Source organism: Micropterus dolomieu, linkage group LG08 (assembly GCF_021292245.1).
Source record: "Micropterus dolomieu isolate WLL.071019.BEF.003 ecotype Adirondacks linkage group LG08, ASM2129224v1, whole genome shotgun sequence".
In the NCBI taxonomy this organism is placed as follows: Eukaryota; Metazoa; Chordata; class Actinopteri; order Centrarchiformes; family Centrarchidae; genus Micropterus; species Micropterus dolomieu.
In genome coordinates this window covers 11535394-11554986 of record NC_060157.1, presented here as the reverse complement: position 1 = coordinate 11554986, position 19593 = coordinate 11535394, and the positions used below count along the sequence as shown (strand labels likewise).

At 39.8% G+C, this 19593-nt stretch overlaps 1 protein-coding gene across 1 annotated transcript in view; it reads right to left on the bottom strand.

Annotated features, from left to right (window-relative positions):
* Positions 1–19593, bottom strand: part of LOC123974682 (probable ATP-dependent RNA helicase DDX23) — a 99848-nt gene that overhangs the window by 73093 nt on the left and 7162 nt on the right. The gene's annotated exons all lie outside the window — the stretch shown is intronic.

The following is a 19593-nucleotide window of genomic DNA, read 5'->3' as shown; positions in this document are numbered from 1 at the left end:
TTTATCATTGCAAAATAATAAATACAAATGGAATTCTTCTAATTTTACAGCATGTTAAAACAATTCAAAAACACAGCGACAATGCAAAATCAGAGCAACAGAAGTTCTAAACACAGAAACCTCATGTAAAGAACACAATCCAAAAAGACTTAACAGTAAAGATGAGCAATTTTAGTCAGTGAAGAGAAAGAAATTTAATCGTGTTACTTTCTATTTCAAGTTTTCTCTGTGCCTTTACGGATTCTTTCACAGGAACTATAGAAACAAAATCAGGCAACAACACCATCACTTGCCTTTAATTAATTTTTCATCAAATACCCCAGTGCACATTAGCATAGGGCACTGTCAATTGAAACAGCAGCGGACACAACCAATGTATTATGTGGAGGCATTTAATAAAAAATGCAAAGACCATAAAATTCAGCTCAATCTTGATGATTGAAAATGAAAAATATCAGTTGTGTTAATGGCTGCAGGCACCACTGCACTGCAGAATTCCCAGCCATTCACATCTGTGGCAACATCCTTTCTCTACACAGTGTTAGGACGAGCATTTTGCATTCTTAAATCAGTTTCCAGGTGTCAGAAAAGGCTGTGATGGACTGGCGACATGTCCAGGGTGTACCCCGCCTTTTGCCCAGTGTATGCTGGGATTGGCTCCAGCCCCCCGCGACCTTGTATGCAGGATAAGCTGTTGACGATGGATGGATGGATGGTATCAGAAAAGGTTTGTGTCCACTTTTCTGTCACTGTGATTTATTTGTAGTCTTCGTGCTTTCAAACTTCAACCAGACTCTCGCCTCCTCCTCCCACAGTCACACAGAGCAGAGCACTTAGCCAAGGGACGTGCAGCCAGCAGCAGGCTGACCTTGTAGCAGCCCCAGCCGACACCTCGAGGGGACGGTCCTTGGAAGGCAGACGGACGTTCCCTAACCTAACACCCGTAGACGCTCTCGCAGGCCCCAGACGTACAAGGCTGTTCCCCTCGCAAGAACCTGTGACACTGCTAAAAGCCAGGGCCTCACTGGAGGTCAGTGTGAATGGGGAGTCTGGAAAAATGTCTCAGTGGAGAGAAAAGAAAAAAGAAGCCATGCTACAACAAGCGGCCTTATAACTAACAATTCAAAGGGGCTTTTATTGGCATATGAAATAGTACAATGAAAGTGTAAAATACGTACATGTGCAGGAGCAGAAGAATTGTGATATTTAAAAAAAAAATATATATATATATATATGTGTACAGATAAGTAAAATAAGATATGAAATGATGAAAAAAATGTAGACATGCAGTTAAAAAATATAAATAAGACAAAATATACAATGGTTGAGATTTGTGAGCCAGCTGTTAGTGATGTTAGGCTCGGGTTTTTAGCTTACATTTGAATAGTACATTACATAATGATGTCATGAACCACTTCAGAATACTTTTTCCACTTATCGCTATTTATAGTCAGACGAGACAGGAGATTGCCCTATTCATATTCCATTATTTCTAAGTTGCAGAGTATGTTCTCTGCCAAAGTGCTTTCTTATGAATGCTAAAGACTTCAAGCTCGGATAGGAGAACTAGCAAAAAGAAAGCGAGATTTTAAAAGTATCCAACCAAAAGAATTCCAGCCCCTCCCTTCAGCCCTCCCCCCAAAGCCACGCCCACAAACTACATTTTTGTTGGTAGGCAGGCAGGCCAGACAATCATTCATTTGGACCGAATGCTTATGGAACGAATGGTTTACCTTTATCCTATAAAAAGAAGAGTTTTCAGTCTATTTGGTAAAAGAAGGATTTTTTTCTAATGCTGTTAATCAAAGTTGAAATATAATCTCCTCAAATCTTCATCGGGAGTTAAACATTGGGAGTTGTTGCAGTTAAACATTTTGTCTTGTTCTTTTCATGTCAAACAACACATATGCAGTACAACAAATTATTAAAAATTAAAATTGCTGTTCCTTGTATAACATAGGGTTTCATACAGCACTGCTTTTCACCAAAAGTCACTAGTTCTACAAACTTGATATTGTAGCTTTAAATAAAATATTTTTTGACAGATTTTGCTTCAGTGTTACACGCCATATGAGAAAAGACTGGTATTGTTGGGAACTTCAGAAAACAAATTTAAAACAAATGAACATAGTTTATGGTATTGTGTTGGCAAGGTAATAACAATAATACAATCTTTATTGTATAGCACATTTCACACAAGAAATCCAGGAAGTGGTGTTAATTAGCAGAGTTTCAGGAGCGGGACCACACATCAACCACGTCATCGCCAGCATTTCCATACCCACACATCCTAACTCCTCGCCTTCACTCTCGTATCCTGCATCCCTCCCCCCCCACCCTTTCTCTGTCCTGCCCCCTGATCTTCTTCCTCTCCATAGGGTTATAAGGGGGTCCGTCGTGCCCGGGTGCTACGGCGGATTTCCCTATCGTAGCTTCCCCACAACGCTTTCGAATGTCCCTTCGGCAACCGCAAGCATCGTACATCTTCTGTTTCGATCATCACTAAATCATTTAATCATACCTGTTGATTGTGTGGTCCTTGCTAGTGAAATCACATACATGTAATGCTGCACATGAAAAAATAAATTAACACAAAAAAACAAGGATAGAATACCATGATTTCCATTTTATGGAAAATAAGATAAAACCCACTTGATAATAATAAATTACAAAAAAAGGTAGCTTATAGCCCCTGACAAACAGACAACAATGGTTACAAATCATACTTATTTCTCTATAATGTTAAATATTCATAAATATGACTTAATAGTTGATGTATGAACCTGTCACCACTTTTATCCAAGTGAACCACTGATACATTTATCTACTTAACTCGACCATGAGAAAAGTTATGGTAGTAGTATCAGTAAAATTACATTGGCTGTTAAACAACAATGCCAGTGCTATAGAAAGTAATCTCTTTTATGTTTTTCTTTTTTATCTTATCTTTTTATCCTTGCTGCTGGGATTCCATAATGGGAAGTGGTTAAGATGATAATGAAAACAGGCTGGATGTCCAACTACTTTGAATTCAAAAATGTTGGAAAATCTGCATGACAGTCCTAAGAAACCATGGTTGCTAAGGAGGCATTTATGTATATTAACCCTGTAAAGTAGCCTCTTTAAATTCATGAGAATAAGCTTAGCAAGTTTACCCTCCCTCCCCCTCCACCTCTCCTGTCTCCCACCCCCACCCAATCCAAACTCTCTGCACAACAAATAATTTCATCACATCCTTCACTAGCACTACAGGTTCACTTTCAATTCAGTACTTCAAAATGGAAAAGTTTCCCAGTTCTCTGCCAACTTTCTGTTTATGTGCCTGTATTATAGATAATGCGCCATTGGAAAGACGGGAAATAACTCCCATCATAAGTGGACATTTCACAATCTAGTGCTCCTAAAATCACCAGATTTTACATAAATATTTCCATGTAATTTATCCTGCTTTTCTACATTTGTGATGCTCCTCCAGTGTTCTCGTTTGCGTGGTTCTAACAGTCTGTCCCCCAGTTCTCGTTACCCAGTGGGTGTGTGATAACGCAGTAATTCTGACGGTGACAAATTGTCACAAAGGTCATATATGTTTGTGGACAAGAAATAATGAGATACAACAACAACAAAAAAGCAAATAGACATGTTGTTCTGGCTTCTCAAGTGACTTTTACAGCGAGCACTACGAGAGGCCGCTCCTCTCACTGCTAATTACAGTGGTGTGACATTCGTGTGGGCAGTGGGGTCGCTAATGCTAAGAGACCTGGGGGGCTGTATTCTTTCCCAGCAGAGCGATGTGTTAACGATACACGCAAATAAACACTGAAGCAAAGGACAACTTTTCATGAGAACCCGAGGTTGCATATATGAATAATGCATGACAGCCAACAATCAAGGCAATGTAAGGCACTTAAAAATATAACACGATAAGTGGATACTGTGTAGGAGAGACTGAGCTCTGAGCATTTTCAGCGAACATCTTATATGAGAAAACTTATCATCAACGGTGGGACGTTTTGTGTTTGTCTGTGTGTGTGTGTGTGTGTGTGTGTGTGTGTGTGGAGGTGAGGGTGGGGGTGGAGGGTTGGTTGACCTTTTGGGAACAGGTGTTTGTGTCAGCGTTTACTCTGTCACGGCACATTGAACAGCACTGTACAAACACACACAGGACAGAGAGATGCAGAGTGCTAGAAGGGATGTGTGATAGCGCATCAAGAGGATTTATGGAGGGAGATACGTATTTGATATCAAAAACACTTTTTAGATGTAGAATACAAGACGGAGGGACACACACACTAGCACATAGTCTAAAGACCAGTGAAGAAAGTTACACACATCAGCAGTGGGGGAAAGTAGCAAAGTATATTTACTGAAGTACACTACTTTAGGATACTATTGGGGGTACTTGTGCTTGAATATTTGTATTTAATGCTACTTTATACATCTACTTCACTACATTTCAGAGTCAATTTTTTACTTTTCACTGCACTATATTTATTTGACAGCTTCCGTTACTAGTTACTTTTCAGATTAACATTTTACATTGATATTAAAGTAAGATAAGCTTTTAAAGTACAACACTATAAAGAGCTGGGATCCTTGTCATGATGTCTATGAGCTGTTGGCAGCTCCACCAAACAAAGATTTCCCCTGTACACTTTTCAGATATTTCCATTTAAATTACTGTTTGAGGTGCAAACAGGTACAACTCTCCAATATTTAAGATTAAAGTCTGACATTTTTGTAGTAGAACTTGTTTTTTTTGTGCTTTCCTCTCACGTTAATCATCCCATGACCCCTCAGATTTGTCTTGTGACTCACTGGAGGGGCCTGAACCCCAGGTTGGGAACTACTGGATTAAACTAGCTATAAAGTATAATATAATAATATAATAAGAAACGTTAAGAGGCACTGTTTAGACATGGATAAAAAATTACATGAGCACCTGTAAGAACTTGCTGTTGCCCTTTTTGGTGCTTCAAAAAAGAGCAACCTCTCAGCAACAACATGAGGGAAGCTTAACACACTACACAACGTACCAGCAGCCCTTGAATGTAGATTAGCAGGTAATAGAATTCCCATTCACATCCTCATTATTTAGTGGGTTGGTTAGGAGGGATGTTTTACAGTCACTGCACAGGTGGTTTATGGGTAGAAGGAGCAGAGCATCTGTTTAACCTGCGACAAGAATCAGACACCATGTTGCGTCAGACTCAATTGCTTTCAATTTTCACCACAAACATTCATCTGGACTATTATAACAAGCAGATCAATATGGGTAAATAAAGACAGAATACCCTGTGATATCATTCCAGTCAGCCACTGATAATCACTCACACTAGCACAACCCGCTGTGTTTCCAGACTGCCTTTATTCAATATGTTGCCATTCTGAACGAAAAATTATTTAGACTTAAATAGAGCTAGGTGTGTGTTTTCTGCATGAATGGGTGTGAAGATGCATCCAGTGTGGAAATGTACGTTTGTGCGCTTGTGCACTGTTTCACACAACACAGCAGCCTCTGCATTGGGAGCGTAATGAGATTTCTGGTTCCGCTAATCGCTTCATTTTTTTCATCCCATTGTCGACAGAGGGAAAGCAACACAAATCTGTGTTTCAGAACAGATCAAAAGCATCTGTAATCTCTAGCTTAGGATGCGGATCTTGGGAAAAACTGGTGTGCTTTTTCATGCGAGATGCACTCATTTTCCAAGTTAATTATTGCAGCTCCTAAGACAATGGAATGTCTTAAGCATGCGAGCAACAGTGGAAGGAGAATTAAATACTGCTGGTCATTTGAGTTGAGCAACTTTAGGTAAAACAAAAAAAATTCTACCCCAATTAACTAACTTTGAATCTGGGACAACTCCATTGTCTCCATGGGTATAAACCATCTAAATCCTGCATAGAACAGGTCTCAATATGTACAGAGTCTGCAAGTATTGGGACCATGACATTTTTCATTGTCTTGGCACTGTACTCCTGCACACACAAGTTCCAACTTTCAGCTTTAAGGGTCTGAAGGTGTTCACAGCCCAACAAATCCTCCAAATTAACAAAGTTTTCTCCATGCTCATTACAAAGACACAGGTTAGATTATGTTTACATTACAATAATAAGGTGGCTAAGGTTGGGGAGTTATCGTGGTCATTCTTTTAAAAGACCAACAGCACTGACCTGTTGGTTGGAAACTGGAAATGAACAGCACTCTCCAAAATCCGATGTTTTGCTTACCCAACCTCCTCCATTGTGTCTCATCCATACTCACTGCCAATAGTTTCACGCCAATCCACTGATAGACAGCTGGTGGTGGTAAAGCATGAAAGATTTTAGCAACGTGCTGGCAAAGACAAGGAAGAAATATTCAAATTATTGGCGTTGACGCTGAATGTAAACATCACTGTGTTTGCTTACAACAAAACCCCACAGGAGACATTTAAGTCTATGTTACAGTAACTTGTTCAAGTCGTGTATCTGTAATGTATCTATACTAAGACCTTTTATTTAAGCAAAAGTTGCAGTACCACAGTGTAAAAATACTCTGTTACAAGTAATAGTAGTGCATTGAAATAGTTTCTTGAGTAAAAGTAATTAAATCAAAATTCACTTAAATTGCCAAAAGTAAAAGTAATTATTATGCAGAATGGCCCATTTCAGGATGATGTATATTTTATAATTGGATTATAAACAGTGATGCATTAATGTGCTCATCACTTTAATGTTCCAGCTGGTAAAGCTGAGTTAATTTCAAATACTATACCACAGATGTACCACAGCTATACCACATCATAATTTATTAGGTGATAATATTTTTATTAATAAAAAGTAACTAAAGTTATAAAATAAATGTAGTGGGGTGAAAAGTACAATATTTCTCTCTGAAATGTAGTGGAGTAAAAGTATAAAGTAGCAGATAACTGAAATATTCAAGCACCTCAAAATTGTACTTAAGTACAGTACATGTGCAAAAGGACTTAGTTACTTCCCACCGCTGTTTTTAAAGTGGGGGACTATATATGAAAAGGGGCGTAATTCCTGCACTCATTATCTAATCCAGTATACTCCTGTACATCAAGAATGTGTCACAGTCCTAATACAGGCTGAAGTTGTATATGTGCAGACACTTTGTAGATCTCTCAAACTGACTTAGTTCAGTTTGATTTCCATGTCAGGTATAATGTTCTCAGCACAATTATAGCCTCAAGAATCCGCATTAGCTCAGTGAAGTGTTGAGAAATTAATATGTAGATCAGTTATTAGTGATGATTACACATATTAACCAGAGATGTGTTACTGTTCCAAGGGTCCAAAAGAAATAAATAAATACACACTGAGAAAACCATTTCAATTATGAGTTTGATTGAAATTTAAATCATTTTAATGAATCGATTGAATATTTTATCACACAAGATTGCACTGTACAAGGCTAAGTTTACAGTACCTCTCAAAATGTTGGCGAATTAAGCCTTTTAATCATGACAGTGTAACACATTTTGAGAACCAGTATAGTGAATACACTTAACATAACAATCCAATATTAAAATAATGCTGCATTTATTCATTGTTGCAATCACACTTTGTGGGTGTACACTGAATAGTAAAGGGAAGACAAAACAAGGCAGAGAAAAAGAGATGAAAGCAATGTCGAGTTACTGAAAAAATGTTGTTCTTCCTTCCTCTCTCTTTTTTTCCTCTGCTGCATTTTTCCAGAGGAAGATAAGATTCAGCAAACAACTGCTGTAAGCAAACAAAGCAAACAAATTACACAGTCAGTCCTTATTGTAACATAGCGGTGATGGATGATGATGTGCCCTGAAAACACTGTAAGAAATATTCTCTGTTAATTTAAATGCTGTTCTTGCAAATAAGAGCCATGTTTGGAAACTATTTTTAAGCTTCTGACCCTCAAAACAAGCTGCAGAATATATATCACAATTCGCTTGCAGTGTTACATGTGCTTCATTATCTGGAATGCAATGACTTGTCACACGGGAAACACAAACAGTCTTGCCTTCTAGGGGAAGGGCATCCTATGATAGATGTATGTGACATGTGGCCCGTGTTCAGATAATTAGCTCCTTCAGAAAAATCCAATAAAGTGGATCTTTGACCCCTGATCAATGTTCAAATGATTTTTTTTTCTATCAGCCATAGATTCAAATGATTGTATGGACAAAAATTGCCACCATGTTAACACATAGGTCATATAAATGTACTAACAGCTATCTGTGAATTGTTTTTTAGCACTGCCTCTGTTAGCATGTGTTTGGATTACACCGTATTAAACATTTGTGTCCACTAAATGCCACTGTATGTCGCCTCTGAAGTGTCTCAATTACCACTGATGCTATCAGAGCCTAAGTGGGCCCACACGGCGTAGGTAGCGGGGCATTTGTTAAGTGGGCCTTTGTCATTGAGTTTCAGGGTTAATGTGAAGTGTGAGCTAATCCACTGGCCACTCAATAGCTTTAACAGCGCATGAAATCTCTTTTGTTAGTAAACCCTGTGCTTCGGGCCATATCTGAAATTGATCACTGTTCCCTCTCCCTTCCTCTCGTCATGGTACTTTGGAGGGAAGGAGTATCGACAGACATCCCTCTTGAAGGGAAACGGCAGAGGCACTGATGGAGACTGCTGACAGGAATTAACAAAGGCAGAAAAATGTGGGAACACCATCCATCCATCCATCCATCCATTCATTTATTAATAGATTTATAGACTAAATGATTAAGAGTTGGTACTCCAGCAATTTAGTGTTTAATTTCTATAAAGTTGAGAAACTCACAAGAGACAGCTTCAGAAAAGAAAATGATGCAGCAGAGGCTGAGATATCATCGGTCTAGTCCCTAGAGTGGGTTAAGCTCCAAAACCAGTAGATCCTACAATTCCCAACATGCAACCCAATAATATCTTCCTGCCCAAATCATTGAAACAACAGCCCTATTTTTTTAGGGCTGTCTATTAAAAATTGTTTAGTCTCCAAGCCAAAGCAAAGATCTATATATAGATCTATATATCTATCTATATGACATCATGAGGGTTATTTTCTCAAATTTTCAAGAAGCTCATCCAGAGCTACAGAATACATTATACAGCATTTTCACAGTATAAAATTGCCAGCTTGCCCCTTTAATTACTAAAATAATAGACACATTAACTGATAATCATAATTGCTGCTTGCAGCACTTTATTGTTCATGCTTTGTATGGTAACTGGCAAAAATTGTTTAAAATTAACATACTGGAGGGCTAGGGTCAAATTAACATACTGGAGCCAAAATAGTGGAGTATTACAAACAAAATTCACCCTGTGGTAGGGGCAAATATTGAGACAGATTTTAATTTGCCTGCTGCCCAGATATCCATAGTTTCAGTGCTGCTGACATATGCAGGATTTGGCATTCAGAATGTCCAAAACGTCCATCTGAAAACCATGAGCACTCCAACCTCCTGCTTTTACTGTAATTGCTTTATTGGAGCAACTGCTTGGATTTGGAAAAATCTATACATTTTCCAATTTTATGTGAATGTACAGATTCAGCAGGAGTATGCACACAGATGTTATGTATTCCCTTCACCCCTTGCCTGAATATAAGTAAAAATGTTTTAAGCTGAAAGGAGTAGACACCGCAGCACATATGCCAGAGTGAAGCAGAGTGAATTTTTGTATTGAGTGCTCAGTCTCTCCGTCATGACTTTTAGACTGTGGAAGGATGGATGGATGGTGAGCTGGGCATGAACAAATGGATGGAATTGAGTATGCTTTACCTCCACTCAGTTAAACTCTTCAACTGGAAAATGGTGGACTAATAGCATTAAGAAGCAAGATGACAAATGGAAAGTTGTATATTCACAATGCCCACTGCAGCCAGACATTAATAACCATTTGGGACATCTGCTGAGCTGAAATATTGATTTTTTTTTACCAGGAGCATAGTGCTCCCTCCAAGTTAAAAATGAAATCAATGAAAAGTTGCACCAAAATGTTCATTTCGGTGCAAAATTCAGCATACATCAAAACCATACAATATTTGTTTTTGCTATAAAAAACAAACACAGTGTAATTCTCCCCCCGTAAACCAATCATTATGACCATTGGAATGCTGTCAGTCCATGTTTTTATTGTCCTGTTTGACAAGAGAAAAAGCACTAAGTGCTAAGTCGTCAGTCTTCCATATTCAACATGTTAGGAGCTCTGTTTATTTGCTATATTGTATATTGGTATGTGCCACTTTGAATGCCTTATTTTGTTCCCAGACCACAGCTTTTATTTTTTCCCCCTGCATTCTCACTCGCTTGCTATTTGATATTTTGCCAGTGACCACGGAGGCAAATCCAACAGATGTTTCCAAGGCCACTAGAGTGAAACCAGCAAACACTCATTTGATTGTTTTGTGATTTTTTTGGCAGCATTTGAGACTTTTCGTGCCCTCTGTTAAAAAGAGCACCATGAGAAAACTTTTCTCTCCTCATGTGATGGAAGGAATATAAAGTTCTGGTGCCGTGGTGCGTGCTCCCGGTATGCACCCTCACAGAAAAATAAAAAATAAAGTAAAAAAATCAGCATTCTGCAAGCTTTGAGTGAGTGACAGCTGATGGCTCTACGTCAAACTTTTAAAGATCTGTCTACCGAGCGATTCTATGTGTATGTGTCTGTCCTCACATCTCCAATCGGCCATGTTTCTGACTATGATCAATCAGCATCAGTGTCTTTAGCTGGAGCCATGCACACCCCCACCCCAAAACTCTACTCCCCTCTACCACAGTATCTTCTGATCAGCGGCAGCCTCGAAGCGGGCTGCTATACGTGGGGGGAGCAGCTGCATGGCTCTGTGACACATGACAAGTGCTTCAGCTCTGATCCGTTTTCTGTAAAGAATCATTAGCTGCAGAAAACGCAGCTGTGTCGTGCAGGTTCACAGCTCAATCGCTACAATCCATCTCCCTCCCTGGATTCTTCCCCAGAGCGGGAGGAGACGGAGATGTCTCCCTGCACTGTCTCCTCTCTCACACTTTCCATTAACAGTTTATTTATTTCATTCTTTAATGAGCTGACCTTAACGAGCGCTGACAGCGTGTCTGGCGTCTGGGCCTCCTCATCACTGTCACTGGGATGACCTCCTCCCAAGTGACAAACTCGTGTCTAAATGGGGATGTGAGAGGCTGCTGGGCTATGTTTAACTAGCAGGGCACCTACAGAGACGGCCTTATCTAAGAGGTTGGCTTCACATTTTGAATACCGGCTCTCAAGTGTTCTTTTGTTTTTTTTCCTGGTGGTTCATTGTGGAGAGATTTGGGGTATGAGATAAAAAAACATGTTGTCAAGCTGTCAGTTTGTCTGCTTGACACACACTTGGAAGTTGAATAGGTGCCATGGGGGGGGGGCTCTTGTGATGTTACAGACAATTGCACTGTTCCAGTTCCCTGTGTCATCTTTCCTGCTGTTTATAAAGACAGTGTGACCTGCCTCTGCTTCCGCTGAGAGACATGGGACTTGATATGCAATAGCGCCAAATCTCACACAGACAACAATAATGCAGAAACCAAAAGGAAAACCATTTCAATATTCTAAAAGAACAGATGTTCTTCAAATAGATGCACTCAAGCCTCTCATATGTGGCCTCCTAAATCTGTGAGGTAACAAACGAGGATGGTATTGCAGAGGACTAGTGATACACTGTATCTGTCAGAGTTACCTTACAGCAGAGGAATAATGATCCTTCCTGGTAGAATTAGACTGATGAAACCATTAATTTTGTAAACACAAATTGCACTGAACTTTTCAAATCCCCAACAAACTACAATGGCAAACACTAATGAACAATTTATCTCAATGAATTAATTTGTTTCTCATTAGTCAGCACTACAGTCAGTGTTTGGGTTTTGTGTGTGTATTATGTGAGTCTCTCTCCTGAGTACTTATAGAAACTGGCCACATTTTCCTCTCTCCTTCCTCTTATCAGCATTTCTCTTTGGTAAAATGTGAGTACTGCTTAACTCTCTGAATGACTATCACGGACTGTGTTTCTATAATATGAATGTTTTGGGGATTTTTGTTTTGACTTTGCAACCAAAGCATTTTTAATGTCATCAGAAAAGCTGTATGCTTTGATCTCTATCTAGAATTTATAAAAAGATATTAATTGTACAACAGTGCCGAAAACCAAATTCTTCATCTATGATTAGACATAAAAATGTATTTTAGGTAACAGTATATTTGACAAAGACATTTCACAAATATGGACAAAGTGGTCTATCTAGCTAATTAGCTACAAGCTAATTATAAATGATTGAATAAGAATTTGCATTGGCAGTGATGCCAAAAAAGGCATGGCAAGGCAACTATGTATGAAAAAAACAAAAAACAATCTCCTCCATTTAAGGATTTCTCATTGCACCACAATTCCTGTACTCAGCAACATGTCCTCATACCTAAATGACAAAATAGGTAAGTGTCCCAAAACGACATGTAAATGACATATATGCCCATTGTAAAGTACATATGACCGTACTGACGTATATGACCGTTTCGCAAAACTACATGTTCGAGTGTTGGCAATGACCAGCGAAAGGCATACCTAGACCTTAAAGTACGTAAGTCATGTGACCTAAGTAATATGATTTTAACATGTGGAAAATGTAAAACAATTGTGTGGTTAGGTTTAGTCAACAGAAGTACTTGATGTTTTTGTGGTTTTGGTTAAAATAAGTACATTACGTTAACATAAGTAACGTAAACAATGTGACATAAGTCAAAAAAAACAAAGATTTTTGTTGCACTTCATACTACGCTAGCTGACTTCTTCTGCCACTAGAGGTCGCAGGCTAACAGAAAATGTAAAAATGGGTCTATATGTTAATTCACCTAGATCAGGGGTTCTTGATCTTTCTGGCACTCCAACCCCGTTTTTGAGGTTGAAAATATTTTTGCAACCCCCACCTCCCAATAAAACACATACACCTCCATCCTAGTCACTTAATGGGATGGTTGGACCTGCATTGATGCACAGAGGTGGTCCAGACAGGGCTTAGTAGGGCTCAGGAAGAGTCACAGATGTTTTTTCAGTGCCATTGAACTCAGTCTGGGAAATTCAGTTTGAACTGAGATCCAAAAGACAGCCAGAGGTGTGGCAGTGAACCTCTGCTTCAGGGCCATATCAGTGGTCAGATCAATCAATGACTCCTCTATTTCAAGAGCAAGTCCAGTTGGTTTTGCAGAGAAAGGATTCCTAATCCACTCGTCTGCCGCACACACTGCCCCATTTTCTTGGGAACACTCCCGAAACTGTGTTGTCATTCCATCAAGATGAGCCTGAATAAGCTCACACAGGTCAGTCTTTGAAACCGCGCTGTCATTCAAACACTCATCCAGTGCAGAGAAAGCCTCAAAGTTCTCGTTATCCAGACGACTTTGCCACAGACGAAGCTTTCTAATCCATGCTTCAATTTTTTGTGTGAGAGAGAAGACAGATGCATTTTTTCCTTGCAGTCACGCATTCAAGTCGTTAAGACGTTTGAAAATGTCGGCCAGATAGGCCAGATAGGCCAGCAGGGTGAAAAATCTGCGGCTAGTGGGGAGTTTTTCTCCAACAGAAATGCTCTCACCTCATCTCGGAGCTCGTAAAGGCGACTCAGCCCATAACAGCCATTGCACTTTGCCGTGGTACAATAGCTGATGGTGTTCTGCTTCCATCTCTTGACAGAGAATTTTGAAGAGCCGGGCACTTGTTGCACTGGTCTTGATGAAGTTAACTGTACGAACTGCTTCATCCATTACTTGTTTGAGCTGTGGTGGTATTTTCTTAGCTGCGAGGGCTTGTCTATGAATCATACAATGCATCCACAGTACGAAGGGAGTGACGGCCTGTACTTTTGTGACTAGCCCACTGTATTTGTCAGTCATAGCTTGTGCACTGTCCAAGCAGATTCCTACACACTTGTTCCAGTCAATTCCATGCTCACGTATATGTGTGTCCAGCAAAACAAACAGCTGACTGCAGGTGTTGCACCCCGGAAGAGGCTTACAGAACAACAAATCCTCATTAATTTCGGTCTCCTCAACAAATCTGGCATTAACAAGCAATTGTGCATCTCCGGACACATTGGTCGTCTTGTGAAGTTGTAAAGAAAAATACACACTACGTTTTACCTTAGCGATCACCTGCTCTTCCACGTCTCTTGCCATGCGTCCAATGCGGTAAGACACAGTAGCTGCTCTCATTGCTCGGCAATGCTTTTCCCACACATATTTGAAAATGTAAGACAAAAGTCTTGCCTAACATGTGTGGCTTCCCAGTTTTGGTAATCCAGTTAGCGATGACAAAAGATGCCTGAAGAGCTTTCTGGTTCACAGTGGTGGCTTTCTGTAGAGTAGATTGTTGTTCTGTTATCTGCTGTAGTTTTTGTTGAAAAAACTCATGCGGTTTAGACTGCAAAGTCGAGTGTCTGGTCTACAAGTGGCATAGCAGTTGGAGGGCTTTAGGCTTTCCTTAGCCACAAACAACACATTGTGGTGCATCTTCTCCATTAGTTGTTTGTGTAAATCCATATTCAAGGTACTTTTTGTCGTATTTTCTCATTTTCTTAGTCTTTTTTTCTGTTCAGAGTTTTCCGCTGCGTGTTTCTCCTCATTATTGTTAGCTCTCCTGCTTCCAGTGCCACTTATAAGAAAACGCTCAATTGTTAAGCAAATCACTAACTTTAGCTAGCTAGCTTTACATTGTCTTTTTTTAATTCTTATTCTTCTTTGGCGTTTTATAGCAGTCGGCATTACCGCCACCTAAACAGTGCAAAATATTTACAGTGTCCACCCAAAGTGATTCCATTCACAACTATAGTCCGTATAGTTATTTTGAAGTTATTATTTTTTTCTTTTTTTGTGTCTATATTAGCATTCACGCAACCTCCAGGGGGGTCCCGACCCCCAGGTCAAGAAACACTGACATAGCTGTTTTTTCTCGTCAGGGCAGCTGTACTAAGGTCAAGAATTAACTTTCAGTTTCAAGAGACAGCGCAGAGATTTAAGTGGGAAAACCAAAAAGCCAGCACGACTGCCTCTTAGCCAAGATTCAATGTTTTTAACATAATAGGCACAATCTCTAACATGATGAGGCCATTTTAGTAATTTCTTACAAAAACTGACAGACTGGCAGAGTGTGCCTATGTGGCTGAGAGTAAATAATTTGCAGTTGTTCAGAGTGGACCTGCAACCTGAGAACAAGAACAAGAAAAAGAGACTGGGGGTGAAGTTTTTACAATTAATTTAAAATAATTTCTTTATGTGATCTATATACATAAATCTCTAACAATAAATCAAAAAATGATGTTTTATTCTGGTATTTCTTCCTATTCCTACTTGTGTGTCACAGTGCCAGCGGTTTCAATTGAAATTAATGGGCACCATCTTGGAGTCCTGTGTCCATGGTTTTCCCTCTGCTTTCAGTCTTTCTAAGCTAGGCTAACCAAGTCTTGACTCCAGATAAAGATATTGATATCAGACTTCTCAACTTATTTTCTGGAAAGCAAAATAAATTAAAATATAATGTTAATATTAATAATAATAATGCCTTAATGAGTTCCACATGTGTTTTGTTATCCACCCCTCTTGTGTAGTCTTGTGAACTCGGAAAAAAATATGTACCCCAGCTGAATGACGTCACACAACAATGGCAGCTCCCATAGAAGCACACACTGTAAATGGTAAACCATAAACACAAAGGCAACTAAAAGTATATTTGCCTGTATTTAATTAAAATACATAGTGTTATATAGTAAAACCTGTTCTGCATGTAAATTGAAGTAGAAATATTTTGCCAATGTTATTAGGTAGCTGGTTACACTAAACAGTCTTTGAAAGTAATGTTCTCTGCAAAATTATTCAGGAAAATGTTGAAAATTCAAAAAAACATTTTGAAATAGCCTAAAACATTTACTGACTTTTGAAGATTACACACCAAGGGCACTGCCGAGGGTTCAGTTGTGTGTACACTTGACAAAGAAACATCAGTTTGGCACGGTCAGCCATGCTTTTTGTTCACTTTCGCGTCATGCACAATCATGCACCTGGAACACTTTGAGGTTGGAAGTCAGAAATTTCAACTTGGAAATTTCTGTGTTCCAGCCATTAGTCATTGTGTTTCCCTTGTCGTTTGTTGGTTCGTCATAATATCAAGCGTTCCCGTCCATTCCTTGTGTTTCTCTGTGTGCTTTGGATTTTCTGCGTGTATTTCTGGACCCTGTTGGATTATTTAGATTTTTGCCTGCTTCCTTGTTTGGATTTGCCTTTGGATTGCCTTGCCTTTTGCACCAAATCATCCTGCTGAGACTCAAGATCGCTAACCACCTTAGGGCCAGGAAACACCTTCCCCCCAGCAATATCATTCCCCATGATTACCTCAATGCCCTCTATCGGAAACTCTGCATATACACCCACCGTGAAAAAGCCAGTCACTAGGTCAGAATGGACATAAATCTGGTGCAGTGGCGCTGCTACAAAACCCATTTCAATGCCTCTCACTGCTGCACTCACGTCAGAACTGTCACACACTGGAAGAATGCCAGCAAGAATTAGTGACTGCGAACAGGCTGTGTCCCGCAGTATCCTCGCTGGTCTTCCGCTTTCCCTGTCAGAGAGACAAAACCTTCAAAGATAAACAGTCGTTTTCTACCTCACAAACTTGAGAGCCTAGCCGCTGGGACTGGGGAGAAACCATAATTAACCCCACACCCTTTGGTTGTTTGTGATTTGGCCTTTGTTGCTCCCTCTTCCTACTTTCACACTCAGCAATCAAATGTCCGGGCTTGCAACAAAAGAAACAGATTCTATCTGCCTTTTTACCGGGAGACACATTGGGATGACCGTAGGTGGGATTATGCACTGGTGGGTCGGTATTTTGAAAAGTGAAGGTGGCCTTATACAGAAGCAAACTCGTCTGCAAATATGGCTGCTTGCTGTAAAGTACTCATTTTTTGCTCACCCAAATGCACACCAATACGCTCTGGCAAACAGTTCTTAAAATCCTCGAGCAAAATTAGCTAACGCATTAGGCTAAATAAAAAATTCTATGAGAACTACTGGCCACATGAATTTGACAATTTGAAGACATTTCCTCCATAAATTGGTGCAGAAAATGTCTCCAGAATGCAGAAAATGAAGAGTTTAATGCTCAAAATACCACGAGGACCACGAGACCCCCCCCCCCCCCCCCCCCCCATTTCATCAATGAATATTTCTTCAAAATAGCATTAGAGTATCTTGTTGTCTTGTTCTCCTGACTCCAATATTGTGCAACACAAAATGACGCCCTTGTGTAATCTGTTGCGTCCACATGGTCCTAAAGCCTTTATTTAAGTTGAGCTTGTTATCAATGGTTTTTATTCAAATTTGCTTTATTAAAAACCTCCTAGCTGGTTACGGCCATGCCTTTTTAAAGTAGTAGCCTACTGCCATAGTGATCAATGGCTGTGATGCTGCTAGGTGGTTTATTAGAGGCTGGTCCTGATTGTATGTGCGTTCATAAGCAGGGCGGCTGTGGTGGAGTATACAGTGGACTGTTGGGCTAGTGACTGGTGGGCTAGTCTGGATCAAAGTCCAGGGCCGTTTTTTACTCCCAGTCCATCCCTGGCACCATCTATCAAATAGGATTCCCCTTTCACGAGCAAAATCTGTAAATGTTTGATCGGGAGCTTTCCAAAGTCCACGCTGTCTGTATGCCTCCAGCACCAACTCATAAGCTCTCAAAATAGCAATCTTAACTCAGTCATAATTAGAGGTGCTCCTATCAGGATTTTTTGGGCCGATCGCCGATCACCGATTGCTGAAAGCCGTATTGGCCGATACCAATCACCGATGACTTGGTCTATTTGGAGCCTTTTATTTATCATGTAGCATTATACAGTATACTGTATATTTATTTAATTGGTCCTAAAAACAATATATTAAGTGTTAAAGTTAACAGATGATAAAGTATCATGAAATGACAATTGTTTATTTTATTGCCAGGAAACATGGGCAACAAATTCCGCTCAATCTTAGAGAATTAAACCATAGGAGCCTTTGCCTGGTTACTGTGAACATCTTATAGCTTAACAAATATAGCTTTACTGTGGAATAAACTACAAAAACATCTTTATAAATTTACTACAACCATAAAAACTGCAACAAAAAAGGCTGTAGCCAAAATACTTAGGAGATAAAGGAGCACAGGCATCATGAGTCGATGATAAACTCTGAAGTAGCTGCTTTTTGTTCTGGAAAGCTCAGGCAGGTTCTGTGGGTTTTAGGGGGGAGAGAGAGGAGTGGAGAGAGCAGCAGAGACAGGGAGAAGGGCTACAGAGAGGAGTCAAAACTGCCTTCAGTGAGATTTGAAAATAAGGAAAATTAACTACAATGTTAATTCCATATTATACAGTCAGTTGTTAATATTACATAGGCTACTATATTCATTATAATTTCATATGGTTTGCCATTAGTAGGCTATAGGCCTTATCATTCAGTGGATTGTTTTCATTTTTAATCCTTCTACATATCTTACATGCTGCCACCGACTTTACCAGACGAGAGAATAGCAAACACTTTAAATACGGCCAGAAGGTTTTTATTTGATTTCATAAAGGTTAAATATACAGGAGATTTACGGGGAAACATTTAACGGGTGAGAACGGAAAAATACTGGAGAATCTCGGGGAAAACGGGAGGGTTGGCACGTGAGGAGTAGAGAGAGGAGTGGGGTAATGTGAGCCTACATCCACACTGCTACGTTTTTAAAACCGTTTTATAACAAAAACGATTTTCTCCGTCCACAGCAGCGTTTTAGCTTCGTATCAGAGTTGATCTCTGTCTATATTAGAAGGACTGAAAACACACATCCAGTGGCCGTTCAGGTAGCTACACTGGGCATGCGCATGCCAGTGTAAACATGAAGCAGATGGTCTACTCCGCAGTAGCAGACGATTTAGTGAAAGATGAAATTAATACAGACCAAGAACCACACCAGGCTTTATTCTTTTTTTTTTGCATTGACCAACAGCGAAGTGGAACTGTTACTGAAAGTAACACGGGAGTACGAGAGACGGCGGCGGAAAACAGACTGGGAGTTGTCGCATAGTAAATACAGCGACATGCACAGTAGGCTAACTGTTAAGTGTTATTTACACAGTACTTATATTTTAATAAAAATACCAAAACTAAAACTCTGTAAGTAGCATCGTGTTTTTGCTTTGCATGACTGATAAGACCGACCCACAAAGCCAAATGTGAGTGTGTGTCATCGTTTTATAAAGTCCTCTGTTTTGTCCATCGGGTCAGCAGCGTTTTCAAACAAACATCTTCTGATTCACCGTTTTAATCTGGACGGGAGACGGAAACGTAGCAAAAGGTCTCCGTTTTTGTAACAAAAACAGAGAGAGAGAGGCCGCTCTTTGCATCAGGAAACTCACACTTAAGGATCTCTCTCTCTGCCTGATGCGCTGTGTCTATTAAACTCCGGTTGCGGGTGGTGTGTGTGAGATGAGCACAGCTGCGACAGTTTCACATGATCGCTCCTGCGTGTTGCTCCACTTGTCTGAATTCTGCTCAACTCTAATTGTAAATGATTATGTG